This window comes from Coptis chinensis, chromosome 6, assembly GCF_015680905.1.
Source record: "Coptis chinensis isolate HL-2020 chromosome 6, ASM1568090v1, whole genome shotgun sequence".
Taxonomy (NCBI): domain Eukaryota; kingdom Viridiplantae; phylum Streptophyta; class Magnoliopsida; order Ranunculales; family Ranunculaceae; genus Coptis; species Coptis chinensis.
In genome coordinates, this window is record NC_141461.1 from 3,923,694 (window position 1) to 3,947,308 (window position 23,615).

Consider the following 23,615-nt stretch of genomic DNA (forward strand, 5'->3'; position numbering starts at 1 on the left):
TCACGGTGTTGTCGCCCCCAACTATTGCTTGCTTCTATATTTGGTTGGTTCCTTGGGCTGCGAGACTTATGCCGATAAAAAGGGCTAGGCTGTCGAACTGGGGAGCCGTTTCTTTAGTGTCGTTGTACTCTGGGCTGACCTTCATTAACCTGTCTGTATTGGTTTGCTGCATTCAAGCCATGTCTAAGGTCATGTTGCAATTCATCTCTGAGGTCCTGATCTTGGCGTCTAGCATTGCGTCTTATGGTGGATGTTATCCACCTTTCTGATGTGCTATGATCAACCTTCAATGATCTTGTCATGTTATGACCACTGCTATGCCTAGTATTGTTGGTATTTCGAGATCTGGATCGCCTTCTTGAATGGGATGAATGTCTACTTGACCTTGAGTGATTCTGATGATGCTCAGGGACAGGCTCCAATGGATGGGATGTACCGTACTTAAATTGTAGTCGGTTGAATACACTCCATTGTTCACCAGATCTGGGGGCTCTTGCCAGTGTGGAAGATGCTGCATCGGTGTCATCCCTTTGTACTTTCTTCCCTTTGTCCAGTTGCTTCTGCAAGTAGTTGCTATGTTCTTTCTCTCTTCTAAACCTCTGACGCAACACTTCTAAAGGCACATCTTCATCTCCTATCTCCATATTCTCTGAATCCGCTTTGCTTGCCTCTAGATCTTGAGAATGAGTTATTGGAGCCTGAAGTCGTGTACGTCTAGATCTGCGTTATCGTGGCACCTAGAAGTTTGAAGGCTGAGCTTGCAGATCTGGAGCGACTGGTTGATTCATCAAGGTCTAATTAGTCAGAACTTCGGGATTTGGTAAGTTGTTTTCTTCTTCTTGTTGTAATCTTGCGTTCTTGCTCACTTGAGATCTTGTTGTTTTTGCCATTACCGGATCTTGGAAGAAAGAACGTGGACGAAGGTTCGTTGGTAAGAACCACAGACGGCGCCAATTATGTTTGGGTAGAAACTCACCCAAGCACACCAATGATTTCGTAAGGGAGGTTGCTGCAATGAATTGTTGAGACTGTACCTTCAATGGCTGCCTACGTATCCAAATCGTTCTCTGGAATCAAGTCTCTCAAATGAACGTAGTTCTTTGTTTAAGAGGAATGGAGTATTTATAGGATAATAATGAGAAGTATTATTTCCTTCATTGCTACAAAATCTTCTGTAATTATGTAAAGTTTTAATATGAAAGCGTATCTTGCCAAATATATTTTCTAAATCTGAAACTGCTATATCTAGCTTATGATGCCATAATTTTGGGCAGACAAGCATGCCATAAAATTGGGCAGGCAGGCACGCCATAAAATTGGGCAGGGCAAGCATGCCATAATTTTGGGCGGCGCTGGCACGCCATGATTTTGGGCGGCACTGGCACGCCATGATTTTGGGCAGCGCACATAGTCGTGGGTGGTGCTATAACGGTACCCAACCCAACGATGATTGTTTATGGGGGTGCAGATATGGTGGCACATACAGTTGGAGAAGGGGGAAATTCAGTTAGTTAATCTGAACTAACTATGAAAGCAATAAAGGACATGGATTTTGAGAATATGACTCGGGTAATTCTTGAAAACTCTTTTTCTCTGTTTTCTGTATCGGTGTTTACTTTATAATTAAAAAAAATAAACTATCTCTTTGAAGAGATTTATCTAGAATGAGTGTAGGATTTTGGGTTTGAGAGTTTTTATGTTCGTTTCTATTTTGATCTATCTAATTCCAACTTCAAATATTGTACTATAGTAGTTTTTTTCCCTATCGCGCGCTATATATTAGATAGAATTTATAGTTTGTTAAAGAATATAATTAAACAATTTCGTCAAGTCTGCCTAATTGCTCTTCTATGGAACTCAATAAGCTCAGGAAGTTGGAATATTGTTATGTATTTGGGGATATGTCTCATAGATATTGTACTTTAAGTATTGAGAAAAATAAGGATCCTATGTATCTAAACAAAAAACTGATTTCAGAAAATATTGCCTGGCAATGAAGCGTTCGAAAGCTTACGGGCATACCTTGGTAAAGATTTTGACTCCCTCAATGCTTACTGGCAATTCATATATGTTAGTTCTCTCTCCCTACCTGTTATGAAAATTGGTCATAGATGTTTGTTGGACATGGTAAACACTTCGGTTTTTTTATCTATAGTACTACACCAGTTGTTCTTCTAAAATTTTGTCCGATAAAAGACCTTCAACTTTAACATACGTAAGTAAAATATTGTAGATCCAAAATGAAAATTGTCAAAATTTAATTTGCAAAAACAATAAGGGTAGAAAAATGTTAGCAATATACATACATAAATCTAATTCAGACAAGAGGTGGAAGAGGTTTGAGAAAGCCCCTACGGTGGATTTGTTTGAAATTCTACATTCATAAGCTCTTCACTTGGGAGAATGTAAACCTGAGCATTGTATCCCTGCAACTTCCCTTGAAAATAGTAGTCAACCCCAAACTCTTTATCTGTTTTGGAAGAAATTTGTCTATTGTTTTATTACATTTGTTATTATATTTTCTCTTTTCAAGTACTAAATTAGATAGAGGATAAAAGGGTATAAAGGCTTGGAACATGCACCTAAATGGGAAGATAAAATGACAACTGGATATTGGTCATAGATGTTTGTTGGACATGGTAAACACTTCGTTTTTTTATCTATGTAATTTGCATACCAATTAGGTATTTTAACTACAAATGAAGCATTTTTTTTCATTATAGTTTGTGTTGCTCACTTTAATTGCTTCCTAAGTTAGGTTTCTAAGTTAAATATGTGCTTGGATCATACCTTGAGGTTTTGGCTTGGATCATACCTTGTGTTGCTCATTAGTTAAATATGTGCTTGGATCATACCTTGTGTTGCTCATTATAGATTGTGTAGGGTGAGATGTGCTAATGGTTGCAATGTCATTTCCTAGAATAATTGAATGACATGAATATTTTTACTAACATAAACGTGCTTCCCGAGAGTCCTTATGACAAACATATAACTATTAGTTATAAACTATTAGTGCATATGAATTTTTATGAACTTATAGTTATAGTTATATTATTGAAGTTCTAATTAGAGATATTATCTTACGAGTTAAAGAAAGGCAGCTTATTCATTGTTAGAGATCTTCCTTTCTCTGGCCTAAGTTAGGTCATAACTCACTAATAGGGTCACTTGCAGAGATTCATAGTTGTGCTGCTATTTTATTAAATTTTTTTTTTCTAACTTTGCGTAGAGTTGTTCTCTTTTAGTTAGCCTTGATAGAAACCACCTTCCATTATTGTATTCTCCACGAAACTCTCTCATAGCATATTGGATATGTGTCAATCCTTGATCTCGATACCACATCAAGTTGGGTGTTCTCTCGATACCATCTTTTTTTTCATCTTTAACTTTCATGGAATTTATTGAACTGCTATTCAAGTCGTTTAAAGACCATATGAACTACTTAGCTAGATTGAATTTAAATGTCACTTTCACTTTTTAGTTGTTAAAGTTGTAATGAAGTCCTGGTTCATGAAACAAATATGATCATTCTCCATACATAATTTTTACTTAAACAAGAAGGTATGGTTGGTTTCCCTTTAAGCTTAGTTGATTAGATAAACGTTGTGACTGTTGGTCAGTCAGCACCCCTTTTTACAAAGTGGCCAGTCACTAAATTAGCGATAGAGAGGAGGGAAAGTAGTGTTAGTTAAACTAATTAGTTTACGTCCCCTAATGTCACAATTCTTTAACAATACTACTAATCATTATATTAAAATAATTATAGGCATTTGTTTAACTAACAAGTCAGTGTTGTTAAATGATTTTCCGGGAGCTTTACGTGTTGTGTTATTCTAGCAATTAAAAGATTAGGCTATATTTCTCATGAGTAGCTTGGTAGACGTACTACATAGATAAACCTATATACTGTCTCATAAGATTGGAGATTACATATCTACTTCAGTATTGAGATTGTTGTTGTGGCTACTGCGGCCTTTGTTGGGTCACGTACACCATTCTCAAGTGGTTGGGATATGCACTTTGTGCATTCCACAGGTTGTGTTTGGAGTGTAAGCTCTCAACCACTAAGTGATTAGATCGCTCATTATTTTAACCAGGTGAGAAGAGTTCATAATGTAACTAACTTTACGCAGATTGCTTAGAATTTTACACATGGTGAGAAGAGTTTGTAATATTACCAAAATATGTCTCATAGTTTGTTACCATCATAATACAATAAGACCAGCTTGACAAGGAGTAACTTATTTGTTGTAATTTGCAACCCCAATCATCCTTATTAATCTGCCTCATAAGTGTTTGACTAAATGCTAAGGAAGAAAATAGTAATGAATCTGAGACCCAAGTCTATGCTAATATGGCAACAGAGGAATTATTACATTATTTCTTGCCGTTCTCTAGCTAATTTATTAGACTCTTTTTTCTTTTTACTAGGAATTGATTCTCAAAAAAATTTGGTTTCTTTCAATGAGGAGGAGTTTGGATTATTTTGTTGTCTGTGTAGTGATTTATAGGGTAGAGGTTAAATTCACAATTTGATATGAAATATTTTCATATGATGCATGTATTCACCTTTAAGTTCATGTTATAGTTGTTCCAGCAAGCATTTTAGATGCCATACTAATCAATATCATGTTAATGCTTTGTATTCGCCTTTCTTTAACTTTTTGCAAATTAATATTTTGTTGAAATGGAAGTTCAAATACATTAGGTTTCAGTGGTGTCTACATGCAAAGGCAATTGATAAAGCATATGGATACTGATCAAGGAAAAAAAAACAAAATGGACCATTGTTATCATTTTTGTCATTGGTTGTGTCTGTGTGTTATTGCTACTTGGTAGGATTGAGAATCTATTATAGCTGAAGGTTTAAATTGCACAATTTTATACTCTCACATGTTGAACAGGACTTTGAAAAGGCTACATGTTGCATTGTTCTAAAGTTATTATTAGTTATTTTGTTGAGGCACATATTAAATTTATTTTTTTTTATAGTTTTGATTCACTTATTTTATTCCAAGATCTTGATCAAGAGCACGGATTATGAGAACCATATGCTCCTACATCTGAATTCTAGGTAGCCACAACTAATAATTGATTGATTTTGTTCTCCTGAAAGAAAGACCAAATGCTAAAACTAAATTTCAGATGTAAATTAGGAATGTAAAATTATCACCAGCAGTTGGCTTTAATTGAACTTTTGCGAGAAATAGATATCAATATAATTAGTTTACATTAACTAAATTTTTGATGTATCAGGGGCTTGATCACGATCTCAGATGATCTAACGGTTGATGTTTTACGGTTTTGCAATGATCTCAGGTAAGAAGTCAAACTGAAAAGTTATCGTGAGCATTATTTATTCAAATTTGCAATTCTATTAGTTTTGTCGAAATTTATTTGTAAGAGAAGTTGGGTAGAATTCTCAAATATTTGTAAAACCTTTTTTAACAGACCAACTTGGTGTTATAAAGACTGAGGAGGTTGGAGAAATAGCTAAATCAGCTGATATGGAGCAGTTGAGGCATCAGACAATATTGTGCTGCAAAAGCTTTTGGTGAGTTGAATTGTATTGATAATGGTTTTTAAAATCGAATGAAATAAGAAACATGTTTATTGTACATCTTACTACTTTGTTTTATTTGATAATGGGAGCCGACGTACTTTGGCCCATAATATAGAAGCTGGGTAGTGTGTTATTAATTTAGTTTATAATAATAGTTATAGTGGATAATGTGCTATATTTGATTTCCCATAATTTAATTTTTAATGCTTATGGACAGGTAAAAAGGTCAATGAATGTAAGCATAGTTCAGAGTTGATATGCACCGAATGGAAATACTTGGAGCTTTTAGACACTGTTAGTTCTACCACTAAGGGCAAAGGTGATACTGTGTGGACCCTCATAAATGGTCTGCATTGAATTCTCTGATCCTTTTATTTTGGGGCTTTGTTGGACCAATTGTGGACAGTGAGACTTCTAACTCGATGGCATGCTCAGAACAGCACATCGTCTCTATGGACCAGCTGGGCATGTCCTCTGGACATGGAACCCAGACTGGACCCTTTATATATGCAGGCTTTAGCCCAGGTTCGTAGCCAGGGCACATAATTCTTAGCAGCACAGCATCTCTATGGACCAGCTGGGCATGATCTATGGACATGACACCCAGACTGGACCCTTCATATCTGCAGGCTTAGCCCTGGTTCGTAGCCAGGGCACAACATGGCATGTGGGCCAAGCCTCACTATAAGCCTGTAATCAGTTGAAAACAAGGCCGAGTCGGATCTCACAAAATCTGGAGGTTTTGACTCTATCCAACGTAACTGAAAACTAGGGATAAAGATCTATATCTAGAGATTCTCTAGTTTTTCGGATGGTTACATATTGAAGAGTTTTCAGCAACAAAACTACATTGAAAGCTCTATACTTATTAGACTTTCAGAGACTTGATCCCTCTGGGGTATGTAGGCAGCCACCGAACTAAAAAGTGGTTCAGTCTCAAACATCCAAACAAACCATCCCATTACTATCATTATCATTCGATTGTGTGTGTCATTATGTGGGTTGTGATATTCAGAAGGTAGATTTTTAAGAGTGTCTGGGTAGATCTGTTTTGCTTCAGTTTTTGCCCTGACATCTTTTGGCGTCGTCTGTGGGGAAAATACCTTGACCTCGTTATTCTGTTTGTATTGAATATCACAATCAATGGTTGTTGGTAGAACCAAAAGAAATCAAAAATCGGCTAACACCAGTCAGGCTCCAGAAATTGCACAGAACCTTCCTCCTAATGCTGAAATAGCACAACACACAGTTGCTCATGAGGTTCGGACTGAGCATCAGCATGCGCGTAAGATTCCCCCACAAAATCTGGACGTTCAGCATGAAGAAGAAGATTTGATAGAGAACCTACGAATTACTGTTTCAGCAGGGGAACAAGATGCAACTATGGATACTCGAGTCGTCACACACGGAGACGGATTTGTATCTACTAGGGCAAGACCTTCGATGCTGCATCAGCATCTGCAGCAACGCCTTGGGCTTAGGTTGGGTGCTATTTCCACCAGATCTGGACCATCCATACTGCCTAGAGATTTGCAAGAGCGCCTTGGGCCTGAATCGAGCCCTCAGGATCTGAGCCAAAGTGCTCACCCATCTGATGAAGAAACTCTGATGTCTATGGTGCTCAGGCTGACCAGAGAAAATGATCTGCTTAGGAGAAATGAAGGCAAAAGGCCTAGGGAAGAAAACTCTCAGCAGGAATCTTCCATACCAAGGGAAAGCAGGTCTCCTAGAAGGAGGCATCATCCAAGGAGCCATGCCTCCAGCCGCACCCAAAACCATAGAATTCCAATGGGGGAGCGTTTAGGTGGTGCTGACACTGTACTAGAATGGGTTCGTAGCCCACAACATTACCGAAGTAGATCAGTATCAAGACGTTCCCAGTACTCCAAGGAACATTCAATGTTAGTTTCCAAATATTCCTCTTCGGGTCAAATCGATCTAGAGAGTGGCATGCAATGCTCTCGTAGTCCTGTACCACGGAGAGGACAATGCAAACCAGCTAGAGGTAACAGAAGATTTGATCGTAGTCCTGGAGGTTTAGATTCCTCAAAATCCGGATACAATGGTTCAGGATTTGCTGGTGCGAGCAAATAGGTATACTACTGTTGAAGAAGATTTAAAATTTCGGAAACTTTAACATCACTGGGGGCGACCTCAACAAAGCTCTAAGGCTAGTTAATTGTATATGTCAAAGGTGTCATTCTAGCCAGTACAAGACAATTACTTTACCTTATTCCTCGGAGTCATCTGGTGACATTGAATTATCTTTAGAGGTTCAAAACAAGAGCGTTTGCCTCAGCATGCTCAGTTTCTGAGGGTTAAAATCTAATAAGCTACTTTTGTCATTGATTTCAATTGTGATCCAATAAAGAAATCCATCAAAATGAGTCTACTATTCACAGTATACTTCGTTCTAGTATACTGCATCTCTAGCTATAACAAATTACAGGCAGAGATCTAATCAATCTCGACTTCTCAAATCATCCACAACATACTGTCGGGCTGGATATCACACAACATACCGCCGGGCTGGATTTCTCATTAGACTTCTAAATTTCCCTTACAGAGGGAACATTTAATGTTCGATCCAAATCAAGGGTCAATATCTCTTCAGCACCGTATCAATTACAATGTTGTTAGTCCACCACAATTCTGGGGGCGTCAAAAGTGCATCAGTCACAACAATGCAAATCAATCCATGCAAATGGAGAAGCCAGTTTAAGGCCCCTAATGAAGAGATCAACCTCAGTACAGTTTAATCTTGGGGGCATGCAGGGACATATCGGAACCATAATATTTTTGATATACCATTCCAGCATATCAAAACCTATGATGGGGGCGTCAAAGCCTCAACACTTGCAACAATTAATTCAAGAAAGTCTGGGATGATTGATATGGATTCTCAGCCATAGTTGAACTACTATCTGAAGTGTTTCTGAGCTTTTGAAAATCCACAAGGTTTTCATCAGAATAATCGAAGTTTGCAAAGCAAAGCTAAAGCCGAGCTCGAGAAAATCATTCTTACATGCTCAATCTTTGAACCTAAACCTGGTTCAAGTGCTCGGTAGCCTTTGGTCAAGTTAGAATCGATGAACTACCTCCTACTTGCTACTATAAAATTCGGGTTCAAATGCTTAGCGACTTTGGTTAAAATGGGATGGTGGCTAATCCCTCCCATTTATTCGCAATCCAAGTTTTGCCACTCAATGCGCTTTGGTGGGGTTTAATGTGGTAATCAAACTCCCCTGTAAAAATCCGGTTCCAATGTTTAGCATGCCTCGGGTCAAGTAAGGAGCCTCACCTTTCTTGTTATAATCCAAGTTCAAGCGCCAAAGATGCTTGGTTGAGTTTGGTGTTCTTCTAACTCAAATTCTATAATCCATGTGAATGGCATTGACCCTCCGGCAGTACGGACTTGAAGCGATCTGTTCGAAATTTGAAAAACATTATTTGTCCCCGACTCTTCGATCTGAGGTGTGGACTTCACTCTCTACTCCCTAAAACCCATATCTTTTTAAAATATGCGGATAATAAAACCAATAAAAATTTTAACTTAAACAATACCATCTTCATTACCAAAAACAATTTACAAATGAAAATGCAAATAACCTTATCTCAAAATCTATATCACCTCGAGGAAAACAAAACTTTTAATAAAACCACAAGCAAAGAACCGATCATCTTCAACACTAAACTGTCAAGACTTATCAACTATGTTCATTTAATGAACACCCAATAAGCAAACATGCAAAATTGACAAGATTATAAACAATCTTTGGTGTGGTTCTAAAATACAAATATACTTTATACATATATATACACCAATCCACAAAGGCGTTAGTTCCTCCACCTTAACTTTTAACTTTAAATAACACTAATATAACATACTCAAGATAATAAAAGGCGTAGTTCCTCCACTCGGGCTTTTTAACTTCACACTAACAACACACAACAAACTATAATGCGATCATAAATAAATAAGGCATGTAGTTCCTCCATCGAGTTTTCAGTTCTAACTAAACTATAACAACCCAAGATATACAATCATCTATCTAAAGATACATTATTAACCAACACATTACCATAATTAGATTAGTTTAGACTTTCTTTCGGGTCCCTAAAATTCACGTCAGATCTATGTCTTTACCTAGTTTCTCGGCTACCACAATCGCTACCCAACTTAGAACATGTACATCCACATGCCTCCCTTTACATAATGAGCACTCGGCGGCGTAACCACCCCGGCCGGGATGCCGCGACACCGTAAATCCTCAAAGCCAAATCTATGTAATCCGCCACTATTCTAAGATAAAATATTGCGATCATCGTCTATTTTGAACGAATAAATAATCGAATTAATGACGCATTATTCAAGGGGTCACTTGAAGGCCATTCAAATTTTAAGCGAATATGTATCGATGCCATTCGATTAACTAAAACGCCCGGAAGGGCCAATCATACGAGTTGTGGTAGTCGGGTTAAGGATTTTCGTTATGTAATTTATTTCGGTGTCATACATTAATGACTCATAAACATTTCTACTATATCATGCGGGTCAATTACTTTATGCATAAGCCATAATATCTAGAAATATCTCAATTATATCTCATATACTTTCATTCTTTCACGTCTTGCAATAATATATTATCAGACAACGCCACACTCCCGGTGGAAAATATTCAGGTCTTTATCTAAGATAAAGATCTCACATATAAAATAATGGAGTGTATATACATTTTCCAAAAGATATTGCGATCAATATATTATAACGTATTATATCATGTCATGTCAAAATGCTTTACGATCGCATACATTATTTATTATAACGATATTAGGAATATAATGTCTCCTAACATCTCAATATCGTCACTGTCAAAAATACACAACATCATCATCAAATCTTTTTCTAGGCAGTTGACTAACCAATTATGGGTTTCCGATTACCATTTTATTTTATGACTTGTCAATACAATATACAACATAAAACGAAGACAATTAGGCGGTCCAAAAGTCTACAATCAAAGCCCAATATTTATATACTTTTACACACTACTGCCTTAAATCTTAATTAGATAATATTCAATCGAGTTATATAATATCAACAATATTTTCTTACTATATATATCCATATGATCAAATATGAAAAACTGGAAAAGTCAATCGGTCAAAGTTTCAACCGTCAATGGTCAAATGGTCAACACGTCATGGTCAAGGTCAAAGTCACATGTCCCCTGGTCAAAAGTCAAAGTCCACATTCTGGTCAAAGTCAAAACCATCCGGTCAAAGTCAATGCCAGTCTGGTCAAAGTCAAACCGTTTGGTCAAAGTCAACCGGTCCCAGTCAAAGTCAATGTGTCCTTGTCAAAGTCAATAGGTCCCAAAAGTCAAACGGTATGGTCAAAGTCAATGTCAAAGTCTGCTTCCGCTCGAAAGTCAGCTTGTCGTTCATAAACGGGTTCACTTTACACAAAGTGGTTCGTAAATTTTTATCCATGCGGCTCGTAGGCTCATGATACTGCTGATCGGACCTAACCATGCCCCAAACCTTTAAAAACTCTGAAGTCACTTATTTATTCTACTACCCTAATTGGATTATTTTAAGTCGCATGACCGCCTCGCATAATATTAAACAGCCCACAAACGCATCGAATCGCCCAAAACGTATTGGAGAAGGCCTAAACAAAACTTAATTAAACTGGTCAAAATAATATGAAACTGGTCCGAAACAAAGGATTAATCCGGCCCAAACTAAACATATAGAAAAAATGGCCCAACCACTTAAAACAAAACCGGCCCAACAAAATAATAGAATCCGGGCCCAAACAAAACAAACTAGGGCCCAAGAACTTAAAACATTTCGGCCCAAATCCAAGCCCAAACCGAAATCACTGTTCATCATCTCCCTCCACCTACAGCAGCCCAAATCCGGCCACCACCACCTCCACACAACCACCAATCTTGACCCCGCGGTTTTACTCCTGCAAAAACCCCTACCTCTTTAACAAACACACATTCCTCCAATCTTTAAATCCGACATCACCAAACTAGATCTGGATAAAATTCGGCCACCATTAAAGCTTGGTTCAAGCTTAAATCGACAGCCCCAACCATCCCCACTACTACCAAACATCATCCTATCAACCCACAATACCACAAGCACCGTTCAAACACGAAAAATCACAATCAAAAACCAAATTCTCAGTATCCCAGTAATGGCAGTAACGCCATTGACGCCTCCTTGACGCTCCCTTCAAGCGTCCATAGCCCCCTCCAAACCAACAATAAATCCCCCAACAACAAGTTCCAACCAAAACCCAAACACCAAGTTTAATTTAAACTGGCGATTTCTTGGCTGCCATTAACGGTTCTTCAAGCTCCACTGCCCTCACTCGACATCCCCACACACACCCAAACAAACCATTCAAGCCGACGAAATCTATAAACAAACAAAACGACCGTCGACGCCATTAGCGTCTGTCGGAGTTTCAAGCTTCCGAAGCTTTAACAGTTCCAAAAACCCAAGTTTTCCAAAGTTTCGACAGTTTAAACTCTTAATACAAATCCGAAATTTTATAAAATTTAATAACACAACTAGCACGAATTCCAATACAACAGGATAATGAACAATATGCTTGATTATCGCCGATGTATGTGAACTACTTAATCCGATTGAAATAAAGAAAAATATTTCACTCAGAGGAATAAAACAATTGAATCCTCCTGCCCGATTCGTCAACTAACGTATTTCCAAAGAAACCAACTTCTCCTGCTTCCATTTTCATTATTTTATTATTTCTCTCGAACCCTATTTTCCGGAACAATGTTTTTATATCTTTGGCCCAAAAACCCAGTTTTCAATGGGACTAATTCGGGCAAAAAACCGGGCCCACGTATTCGAAGTCAATCCAGGTGAATTTTGAAAATAAAGAATTTAATTAATTAATAAAATAGAAAAATACGATTTAAAAATGAAGCATAAATGATCCTCCCCGTTTGTGAAAACCTCTACATCGATCGGGGCCGATTGATAAGGCAAGTCTGTGCCAGAAAAGTCCAGTTTGAAAAATGTCACGTCATTTGACTAAATTATCGGGTCCAAGTATATGGCTTTGACCCTCTTGCCTGGCTTTGGCATGAAACACAAATCCCTGAAGTTCAAAAAGCCAAAGTACAGAAGTGCAATGTACCTTGGTTCGAGTAAATGGCATTGACCCTCTGGCTCGGTCCTATTTGTGAACTGGGTAACTCCGAACTTTTAGGACTTTAAAAACCCAAGTGCTTGATGCAATCTATCCCTTGGAGGCGCCACCAAGTTTGGATAGAGAACATCGCTTGGTACGGTTGTATGGCATTGACCCTCTAAACCAAAGACAATATGTATAGAATCAGACTCTGTGCATTAATGTCATATCTGAGCTTCACAGCAAAAAAGCTCAGCCCAGCTACGCTTCACACTAACTGGGATAATCTTTTCCAAAAATGTCTATGATAACACCTTCAAGGGTTCAACTATATAGACATATTTTATCTGAGGATTCTTACAAAACTGCTCAGTCTGATTACGCTTCAATAATCGGGTTATTCTTTAGCTACAGTTCACACTGTCATACAATATATATAATCTGAGTATGACAACATGCTCAGCCCGGTTGCATCATTCAACCGAGTTATTCTTCGAACAGAACTTGCCGAACCTCGATTTGTTGGTGATTCTTATTCAACACTACATGCGAATGATATCCACGTGCAGTATTGGGAGGCGATAATATATTACTTTGCTAATATTCATGTCGTGCATTTTATATATTACTTTGCTAATATACATGCCAATAGTCCTGCACAACACGACCTGTATGCTCCTTACTTAGACGACGGTCACACTCCACAATTTGTACAATATTTTGGGACTCACTAAGCCTATCAGTTAAAGTAGTCATCTCTAAATTTTTAGACACGCATCTCATCATAGGTGGCTAATCTCTCTAAGTTGCCGGGCTCCCTCCAACAAAGTGGCAACTTTGTCCCGTAAGCACTGAAGCTCTAACTCTGCTTCAACGCAAGCTTCACGGAAAGGACTGGAATACTTAGCCAAGACCTCCTCAGCATATTGAAATGACAATGAAAATGGTACTTAACTAAAACAAGGGTCCCTCCTAACTCTCTTATCAGGGTGGTTATCTCTAGAATTGTCTCTCATCTTGTGGCTCCCTGAGCAACCAAAGACATGGTTAGAGCTAGCAGACTGTACATCATATCTACAGCATTAGGAATTGGTTAAGAAGTACCTTCTCCTTCCACATTGGCATGAGCATGGTCTTGTTATTTGGGCCACACTACATCGAGTGACTCCCAAAAGCTTACTTGTCAGACTCTTCAGTATTCAACACCTCTCATGCTCACTAATCTAGCAACAGAATATTCAAGAGAATGAGTTGTCTCACATTTTCATACAGTATCTTCAGATTCTCTTTCACACAACATGAACTACTTTAGGAGTCTTGGCTCTTTCACGGTAAACTCTACTCAACAACAACTGTAGCATGCCTAGGCTTATAAGTAGCGGCCTCAGAATCCTCTGGCTTTGTACAAATCACATCAATGATGGTTGGCTCTTTATTATTGAATCATGATTAGTGAAAAACCATAGCCTCTAGAAATATACTAAATCCACATAGTATGATCAAACGAAATCACTAAGCACGGCAATGGAGACAACTTGGATGACTAACAAGTCCAATAACTCATCCGAACATTCAGCCTTAGCGTGCTCAATTACTATACATTTAAATCCAAGCATTGGCCCCAGAGCCTGCTTGAATTGGCTCAGTCGCAGCATGGCGTTGGATTACTCTTAAATTCCGATGCCAAATAATATGGACTTCCACATGCTCGGCTTCTAGGGATATAATTCTAAGTATCATTCCCAGCACATGCTCAAGCCTCTATTGAAAATACTTTACATGGACAACAATTTACTAACTCCGAAATGTTTAGTAGCTATGCATTTTTCATGCTGGGGATATCAGCCATAGCATGACTAACTCTACAAGCAAACAGAATAATGTACAATAAAAGAACAGAATATATGAATCATCACAGAAGATGGTACAAAGTCAAAGCAAGGGGGCATCAACCCTCAACTCCCACAACATTAGGTGGTACAGAAGACAGAGTGGAACACAACAGTGCACGCTGAACTTATAACTGGGACTGACCTCAGCGTCACTAGGCAGATCTCAATTTTTAAGCATCTCCAAGACTTCTCCAGGTCCAAAACTCTACAGACTTAATGAAAATATTTTCTCTCTACGTTAATGAGCTCAATATCATACATCCCCAAGCTAGACTATCTGTGCTCCATGCTCTCAAAACAGAGAATTAGAGAACATTTATGTGGCATAAGCTTATGAACGTCTTTCTGCAAGACTCAAATATGCTACCAAAACACTGGGGCCTAACCAGAGACACTTGTGCGAACACATATGAGATTTTGAAATACGACTCACTTATGTTCTTAAGCATCAAACTTAGTTTCTATGCATTCAGCGCTCTGAAGCATCAATGATGAAGAATGCTGAAGAGACACCATGACATCATATGTCTACATAATTCAAATACAAAAATCAAGAAGATTCTCTTTCTCTTCTCTACCACGTGGCTGCTCTGCGTGACAGAGAGGGGGTGATGTGTGGACCCTCATAAATAGTCTGCATTGAATTCTCTGATCCTCTTATTTTGGGGCTTCGTTGGACCAATTGTGGATAGTGAGACTTCCAACTCGATGGCATGCTCAGCAGCACATCATTTCTATGGACCAGCTGGGCATGTCCTCTGGACATGGCACCCAGACTGGACCCTTTATATTTGCAGGCTTTAGCCCAGGTTCGTAGCCAAGGCACATAATTCTTAGCAGCACAGCATCTCTATGGACCAGCTGGGCATGATCTATGGACATGGCACCCAGACTGGACCCTTCATATCTGCAAGCTTAGCCCTGGTTCGTAGGTAGGGCACAACATGGCATGTGGGCCAAGCCTCACTATAAGCCCGTAATCAGTTGAAAACAAGGCCTAGCCGGATCTCACAAAATCTGGAGGTTTTGACTCTATCCAATGTAACTGAAAACTAGGGATAAAGATCCATATCCAGAGATTCTCTAGTTTTTCGGATGGTTACATATTGAAGAGTTTTCAGTAACAGAACTACATTGAAAGCTCTATACTCAGTAGACTTTCAGAAACTTGATCCCTCTGGAGTATGTAGGCAGCCACCGAACTAAAAAGTGGTTCAGTCTCAAACATCCAAACAAACCATCCCATTACTATCATTATCATTCGATTGTGTGTGTCATTCTGTGGGTTGTGATATTCAGAATGAAGGTAGATTTTTAAGAGTGTTTGGGTAGATCTGTTTTGCTTCAGTTTTTGCCCGACAAATACGGCTTTTATTGGTCTTAGCTTTGCAAGTAGAGCATTGAATGTTGAAATGGATGAGTTGGAAGTGTACAACTGTGGGAATCAATTAGTCAGAGTGTGGCTGGATGTTTCGGAACATATGCACCACATTTGGTGGAAATGGAGTTTTATAAGAGGTTTGGAACGTAAGGTGGCTTCACCTATGGAGGCGGCTTTGACACCACAATTGGCAGAGGTGGTGGCTTGACAAGAGGAGGTTTTGGCATGTATGATCACTATTTATATGAGATGTCTATAACAACCCCAATTTTTAAACAACATAAATTGCATTATTTAATTGAAAATAACTATTATATTATAAAGTCTAGCTTATTCTAGAATTTGTTTGGTTGTTGTTGATTTTTCAAAATTGCATGTTTTTACTTGAATTGTTTGTTAGAACTTGTGTGGGTGTTTTAGAATCATTTTTGGGCTTGAAAACATTGTTAAAATGTACCCATTCATATAGGTATGGACCTTGGGTGTTTTTAGACCCATTTGAAGCCCATAGGTTAACTTAAACAGACTTAAAAACATGGAATAAACAATACCTGCGAATTTCCTCTGTAAAAATATTATTATTCAAAAACAAAACCCTAGCCGCCAATAAAAAGAAGGGGAAGAAGAGGAAAAGAGAAAAGGGGAATGCAAAGTATTGAGCTCACCGCACTATTGATATTCATAGTTGTTTACATCTTGTAGATTTAATTGAGTTATATATATATATATATATATATATATATATATATATATATATATATATATATATATATATATATATATATATATATATATATATATATGGTTTGTCTAGAGTGCCACTCTAAATCTGCCACCTCTTATCTCACTCTTCTCCTCACCGTCCGATCTAAGCCCTCAAGATCGAAGATCTAATTCATCGATAAAACCGATATTTCAAAATTTAGCGTTATTTCAAAAAAAAAAAAAAAGAAAAATCACAAAAAACTTAAATTGGGTTTTTCTCTCTCTCTCCCAAAATTCATAACCCGTGAGGGCCGATCAAACCATCCTCACCGATCTAGAGAGGTCGTGGTGGTGGTGGGTTTCAGTGACGAAGGCCCTCCTTCTAAAGTAGTTGGTACAATTTTTTCCCAACTCTCTCTATTTACTACTCTATTTGATTGCTTGCTTCACTGTGAAAACCATATAAAACTCTAAAAAAATGTATCTTTTAAGTGGTAAAGAAATCTGAATATAAGATAGGTCTGTTTACTTGTTGGTTAACAATCATGAGAAAGAAATGGGTTGTTTCTATACTTTAATGAGCTTAATCACGCTAACCCTTTGTTGTCTATCGAGGTTAGTATATTGCGATTGTTGTGCATATATGTTTTTCCTTGGGACAATTTGAAAGTTCTTCTTTGAAATGTTGAACTTGTACAATGAAATTAGTAGACCTCAAGTATTAAACATGACTTAATTTGCGGGTGTGGCCATTGGTCTTTGGTTGGCAAGCTATTGTCGCCTATGTAAATATTGGGTGCTATTACCTCGTGGGATTGGCAACTGGTGCTATTTTGGGCTTCAAATTCCATCTTGGCTTGGAGGTTAGCTAAAACGGTGACCGATAACCTGTTTTTTAAAAGTCGGGTGTTTTGAACTCGTCATTATTCTTCATGCCGTGATTACGCCGAGTTTTGAACTCGCCGTATTCATCATGCCGTATGATACTCGCCGAGTTTTGAACTCTGCCGAGTTCGGTGAACTAGCATATTGATGAACTCGCCAGTATTCTTCATGTCGTGATACGCCGAGTTTTGAACTCTGTCGAGTTGGTGAACTAGCATATTCGGTGAACTCTGTCAGAGTTTTGAACTAGCATATTCGGTGAACTCTGTCAGAGTTTTGAATTCTGTCAGAGTTTTGAACTAGCATATTCGGTGAACTCTGTTAGAGTTTTAACTAGCATATTCGGTGAACTCTGTCAGAGTTTTAACTAGCATATTCGGTGAACTCTGTCAGAGTTTTAACTAGCATATTCGGTGAACTCTGTTAGAGTTCAGTGAACTAGCATATTCGGTGAACTCTGTCAAAGTTTGGTGAACTCTGTCAGGGTTTTGAACTAGCATATTCGGTGAACTCTGTCAGAGTTTTAAATTCTGTCAGAGTTCGGTGAACTAGCATATTCGGTGAACTCTGTCAGAGTTCAGTGAAGTAGCATATTCGGTGAACTCTGTCAGAGTTCGGTGAACTCTGTCAGAGTTTTGATATTTAAGTTATCTACACTGTTTATGTACATTGGGATTTTTGTCTGTTGAAGTTATTTATATTTTTAATGTTTTCGATTTATAGAAATGGAGACAGAGACATCAATCAATAATTCAATATGGAAGAATACGTAGTTGGGTCTTCGTCTACTAAAGCCCCTATTCAAGGCACGCAAACATTTCTGCCAAATCTTGGAAGGTTAGTTAATGTTTTTTTATTACCTCATGACATGTTCTGACAGGAGCAATGTTCTGATTGTTCTGATTACCTCATGACATGCTCTGACAGGAGCAATGCTTATTAAGAAGAAGATTAATGTTTTTTGCCAAATCGTTTTAAGTTGCCACATTTCTGCCAAATCATTTTAAGTTGCTTGATTGTTTGTTGCAGAAGCAATGTTCTGACAGAAGACTTGAGCAATGTTCTGACAGAAGACTTCCACTTTTTGAAGAGTTGGGTTGGGTCGTTCTTGCTGAAATTGTGACGAAGAGGCATTTGCTATTGCAGAATTCCTGCCTCAGTTGCGTTTTCTTCGTCTTGTTGAATGCACACTGACAGACAGTGGCTTACAAGCTGTCCTCGATGGATTTTCTGTTTGTAGAGATTTTCTGTTTTTGTAGCAATCCCAGGTGACTTTGTAGCAAATCCCAATTTTCTGTTTTTTTTGGGACATAAAAATGCAAATTTCATTACACTTCCCTTTCGGCTACTTCTTTTATCCGGGGAGAATATAAGCTATCCCAAGGTCGATTAGTTTTTGGTTTCTTCCATTTTGCAAAATATTTGACTTAGCTGTGATTGTTATTTGCATTTTGTTAGTTAAAATAGTTAAGAGAACTTTGTTTTTCGATCATGTTGAACGATTTATTCGAGGGGATGCCAAGTCTTGTGGAAGGGAGTGTAATTAATAGCGAGGGTAGGATTCAAGGTCGCGATAGCAATAGCTAGAACCAATTTATACACTCTTTGATTCCTTTTGCCTCACAACTTTGCCCGAGAAAATTGAGTTGCCTCACAAATACCGAAGACAAGCCAAAAGAGTGAAAATAACTAAATAAGCCACTTATAGTTCGGGTACCGCTTATAGTTTTATCTTCGAAAGGCACAGTTGATACATGAAATTCATAATATATGAAATTTCTATTTCTCTCCTCGAGTATAAATAAATACGACCACAAGACAAATACATGAAAAACTTTAGCTCATCAACCTTATTTATAATCAAGCACAATTGGAATTTGAGCACAATTTTTTTTCATGAAAACTTCAAACAAGATCGTCTTCATAATCTACTTCTTCTTCAACAATCGCATCTTGATATTGTTGATACTTCAGCCTTAGTAAATTCCATCTCATTCATTCCTTCGCCATTGTACCAATGCAAGAAGACCTTCCTACGAAACGTAACTGTAAATTTTTGCACATAACTGTAATCCTATGAAAGAAGCTCTGACGAAGATTACACATAATAAATTCAAACTACTAACCAAATACACATACTAAATTCACATACACATGCCAAATTCTCTGACAGAGTTCAAATACACATACCAAATCCTTCCAAGATTTATACATACTAAATTCAAACTACTAACCAAAAACACCTGAATACCGTTTGGTACTAATACCGTTTGCGGTATTAATACCAAATGGTGTGGCCATGCCGTTTGGACTTTGAACTTGCAAAAAATATGGCGTGTCTGTTTGGACTTAGTCCCAAACGGCATGGCCACACCGTTTGGACTTAGTCCAAACAGACACACCATATTTTTGCAAGTTCAAAGTCCAAACGGCATGGCCACACCGTTTGGCCTTAGTCTCAAACGGTGTGGCCATGCCGTTTGGAACTAAGTCCAAACGGTGTGGCCATGCCGTTGGACTTTGAACTTGCAAAAAATATGGCGCGGTCTGTTTGGACTTTGTCCCAAACGGCATGGCCACACACCGTTGGACTTAGTCCCAAACGGCATGGCCATGCCGTTTGGGACTAAGTCCAAACGGTGTGGCCATGCCGTTTGGACTTTGAACTTGCAAAAAAAAATGGCGTGTCTGTTTGGACTTTGTCCCAAACGGCATGGCCACACCGTTTGGACTTAGTCCAAAACGGCATGGCCACACCGTTTGGCCTTACATTTTTGATTTGATGATTGATGGAAGGAAGCACACCAACACCACCTTCTTCTGATGCTTTCCTTCCAAATTCGAATATCTTACCTCCTTTATCCTTTACCAAACCCTCTTGGACTGTTAGAATTGAGGTACTCGTATCTCTAACTTTCTGAATCTATTTGTTTAGTTGATTTACATTACGTTGTCTTACATTTTTCTATATACAATATATTTTTCTCTGTTATCCCATTGTTCTTTACCCTATAGCCTTATCCACATGCTGTATATATACACTATTAATAATCATTTTGCTTGTTTGTCAAGATGGAAATGAAGCAGCACTAATGTCAATTTTGTCGTTGTCTGTATTCTGTGCTTTTTAACTTTAAGATTGCCGTGTCTAATATTTGAGGAAGTTATTTCTGTGGTGATTTTGGTACCTTTTTGTATAATGAGTTGTGTAAAGAGTAATCAGTTGTAAATATACTCTTGTTACAAGCTCTGTATCAATCTATATCACCTATGCTCATTGCATCATTTTTTTTCAATGTTGAGAAAGTTTTTCAACTTATACGAATTAGAACAAAATACTTGTATTTTACTTAGTGGTTTACTTCCTTTTTCATTTTGTTTCCATGCAGCTTTGTTGACATGTGTGCTGCATCTGTTCCTCCTGAGATTTGTGAAAGGGATTTGAGGGTCTTTGACGAAATGAGAAAAGGCGATATCATGTCTGAGAAAAAAAATTAAGGCTGGGAACTGTTCCGAGTGGCTTTTAGAAGGACCACATTCGCATCTAAGAGAATCAATCTTATTTGCTGAAGAGAGAACTGCTGATTTGGAGCACTTCTATCAAATTCCCAAACTTGTGATTCACTAATCTTTCACTTAGGATTCTATTGGGAGATACTACTGCCAGAGTTTGAAGCGTGCTAATGGGACCATTGGCACCACCACTGATGAACTAGTGCTGAAGGCAGCACAGGGTACTATGAGTACTTGATGCCATCCTAAAAGGTAACAAACTTGTTTTCTATGTTTGTACTCGAGCATTTTGGAGTAATTTAACTGTTAAGGGTATCTATAGGTCGTACACTGCATCTTCCAGCTTGTCAAGCAGAGAGATAATAGGCTTTCCATCATGCAGAGTTATATAATTTTTGGAATGAATTTTTAGTCTCTGAAGCATCAAGAAGCTATCGCGTGTGTATAACCTTGGAACGAGACCTTGTGGCAGAAATGATTTGTATTGGTGTTACATGAACTACAAATGTTATTGAACGTATTGCTAGAAAGCCGAAATAAAAGATGTTAAAATTTACTGTTTTATTTTCTTTCAAACAGAAAGCAATGCAAGTAAGCAACATTGTCACTGAGAACGAATTGATTAAGTAAACCCTAGTTTATTTTTCATCATCAGTCCAAACAGAGATGAAGTTACATTGAACTCTTTAAGAAAGGAGTGAACCTCGGAAACATCCTTTGAATTACATTAGACTTTCAGTGATAATGAATTACATTGAATTCTTTAAGAAAGAACCTCCCAAAACTCCTTTCAGTGTACTCCTCTGAAATCCGTCTTTCTTCTCAAAACAATTACAATGGGGGCTTGCCACTTTTCATCTTCAAGCACCGCTCCCACCTCAAATATCATCACATCTCCTATTGTTGTACATAATATTCTTGACAGAGATGGCAGTTCAATCAGTTCTTCTTCAAGAGACCCAAGTTCTTGGTAGCATTTCACAGAATCAACAAGAGTTTCTTACAGGGGCCTGTATCTCCATTCCAAGTTTTCCAATTTCTTTGAACTCATCTTTTCATCTGCTCCCACCTCGATAAAACTCTTTGGGTAATCGTAATTAGGATATACTTGTCAGCTTCTCAACCATATCCCAGCCCCTCGTAATGTAGGCCGGACAAAGGTATCTTCCTTGAGCTTCAGGCTTCTCATATGTTAGCAGCAGCGCATCAATCCCCTGACATCTACGACTTTCCGTATTTTGTTTTCCATTGAATAAAGTCCCTCGTTCAACATATTGATAAGTAGAAAACTAGTAGCATTTGCAGTGGATTGCAGAACACCAAGCACTATGTGAAACTGAAATATTAGATCTAAACAACCCATAAACTACTAAGATTAGATCAGATCAAAACATGATTATCATAAAAATGAAACAAACAATAATAATAAATCTTATGAAAATAAAAGAGTGAAAGAGATTTACAGTTGCGGTAAACGTTAGCATGCACCATGATTTTGGGTTATTTGATTTTTGAAGAGGCAAATTTGTGAATCAAACTCGAAATCAATTCGTGAATCAATTTGTGGGTTTTGAAATTTTGGGTTTGATTTTGGATTATGAATGATAGCTATTATTGATTTTGGGTTTCGATTTTTGAAGATTTTCTGTAGTGAGAGAGAGAGAGAGAGAGAGAGAGAGAAGGCGTTGGTTTTGCTGGAGATTGAGAAACGAAATTTGGGAGAGAAACACTATAATTACCATTATACCCTTTATTTGAATTAGATCGATGATCTCAGAAACAGATCGATCTGACGGACTAGCAGAAGTGTGAGATAAGAGTGTCACTATAAGAGTGGCACTCTAGACAAACCGATATATATATATATATATATATATATATATATATATATATATATATATATATATTTTTGTTTCCATAGAAATAGGATATGTTGTTTGTTATGTGTGATCATATGGATTGTATATTGGGAGTATAAAGCCATTAATGAATTGTATAAATTTTTGTGAAGAAGATGAACAGTTAACAGTAAACATCATTCCAGAAAACTTGTCTGCACAGTCTTTTAATTCTGTTCAGATGGAGATTTTCCCGTAGTTGGATGTCTCTCAAATATAATCCTTAGTTACCTAAGATATTGAACTCTGACATATAAAAAGTTTAGACAGATCCAACGGTGAAGTGTCTGTCGAGGCACGCATAAGCATGACTGGTCGTAGTATATACTAAGCCAGAAAACTGCACTGCGCAGTCATAAGTTTAGGCATAAATGAAAGATGAACCCATATTGGATCTTCCTCAAATTTTATTTGCGTATTTACAACATATAGTAGTCATACCCATTAATATTGTATGGCCATCCGACGGTGGGATGTCAGTCGAGGAATTGAAATACGAGACTATTGATTTTGGATAAAGTTGTGAATGAATGGAAAATGATTAATTTATTAAATGGATTGTTGTTTATGATTATTGTGCATGATTTGCTACTGCATG

General features: G+C 37.8%; 2 long non-coding RNA genes across 3 annotated transcripts; one reads left to right on the plus strand and one right to left on the minus strand.

Annotated features, from left to right (window-relative positions):
* The first annotated feature begins 20,453 nt into the window (after window positions 1-20,453).
* On the plus strand, window positions 20,454-22,836 carry LOC147490860 (uncharacterized). Its single transcript, XR_015200061.1, has 2 exons — window positions 20,454-21,371; window positions 21,442-22,836. It is a non-coding gene; the product is annotated as an uncharacterized LOC147490860 (long non-coding RNA).
* On the minus strand, window positions 21,664-22,869 carry LOC147490861 (uncharacterized). Of its 2 annotated transcripts, none has more exons than XR_015200060.1 (2): window positions 22,583-22,869; window positions 21,664-22,445 (listed from the first exon to the last, which is right to left on the minus strand). It is a non-coding gene; the product is annotated as an uncharacterized LOC147490861 (long non-coding RNA). The 2 variants fall into 2 exon arrangements; XR_015200059.1 differs by having other exon boundaries at window positions 21,706-22,469.
* Window positions 22,870-23,615: the final 746 nt, after the last annotated feature.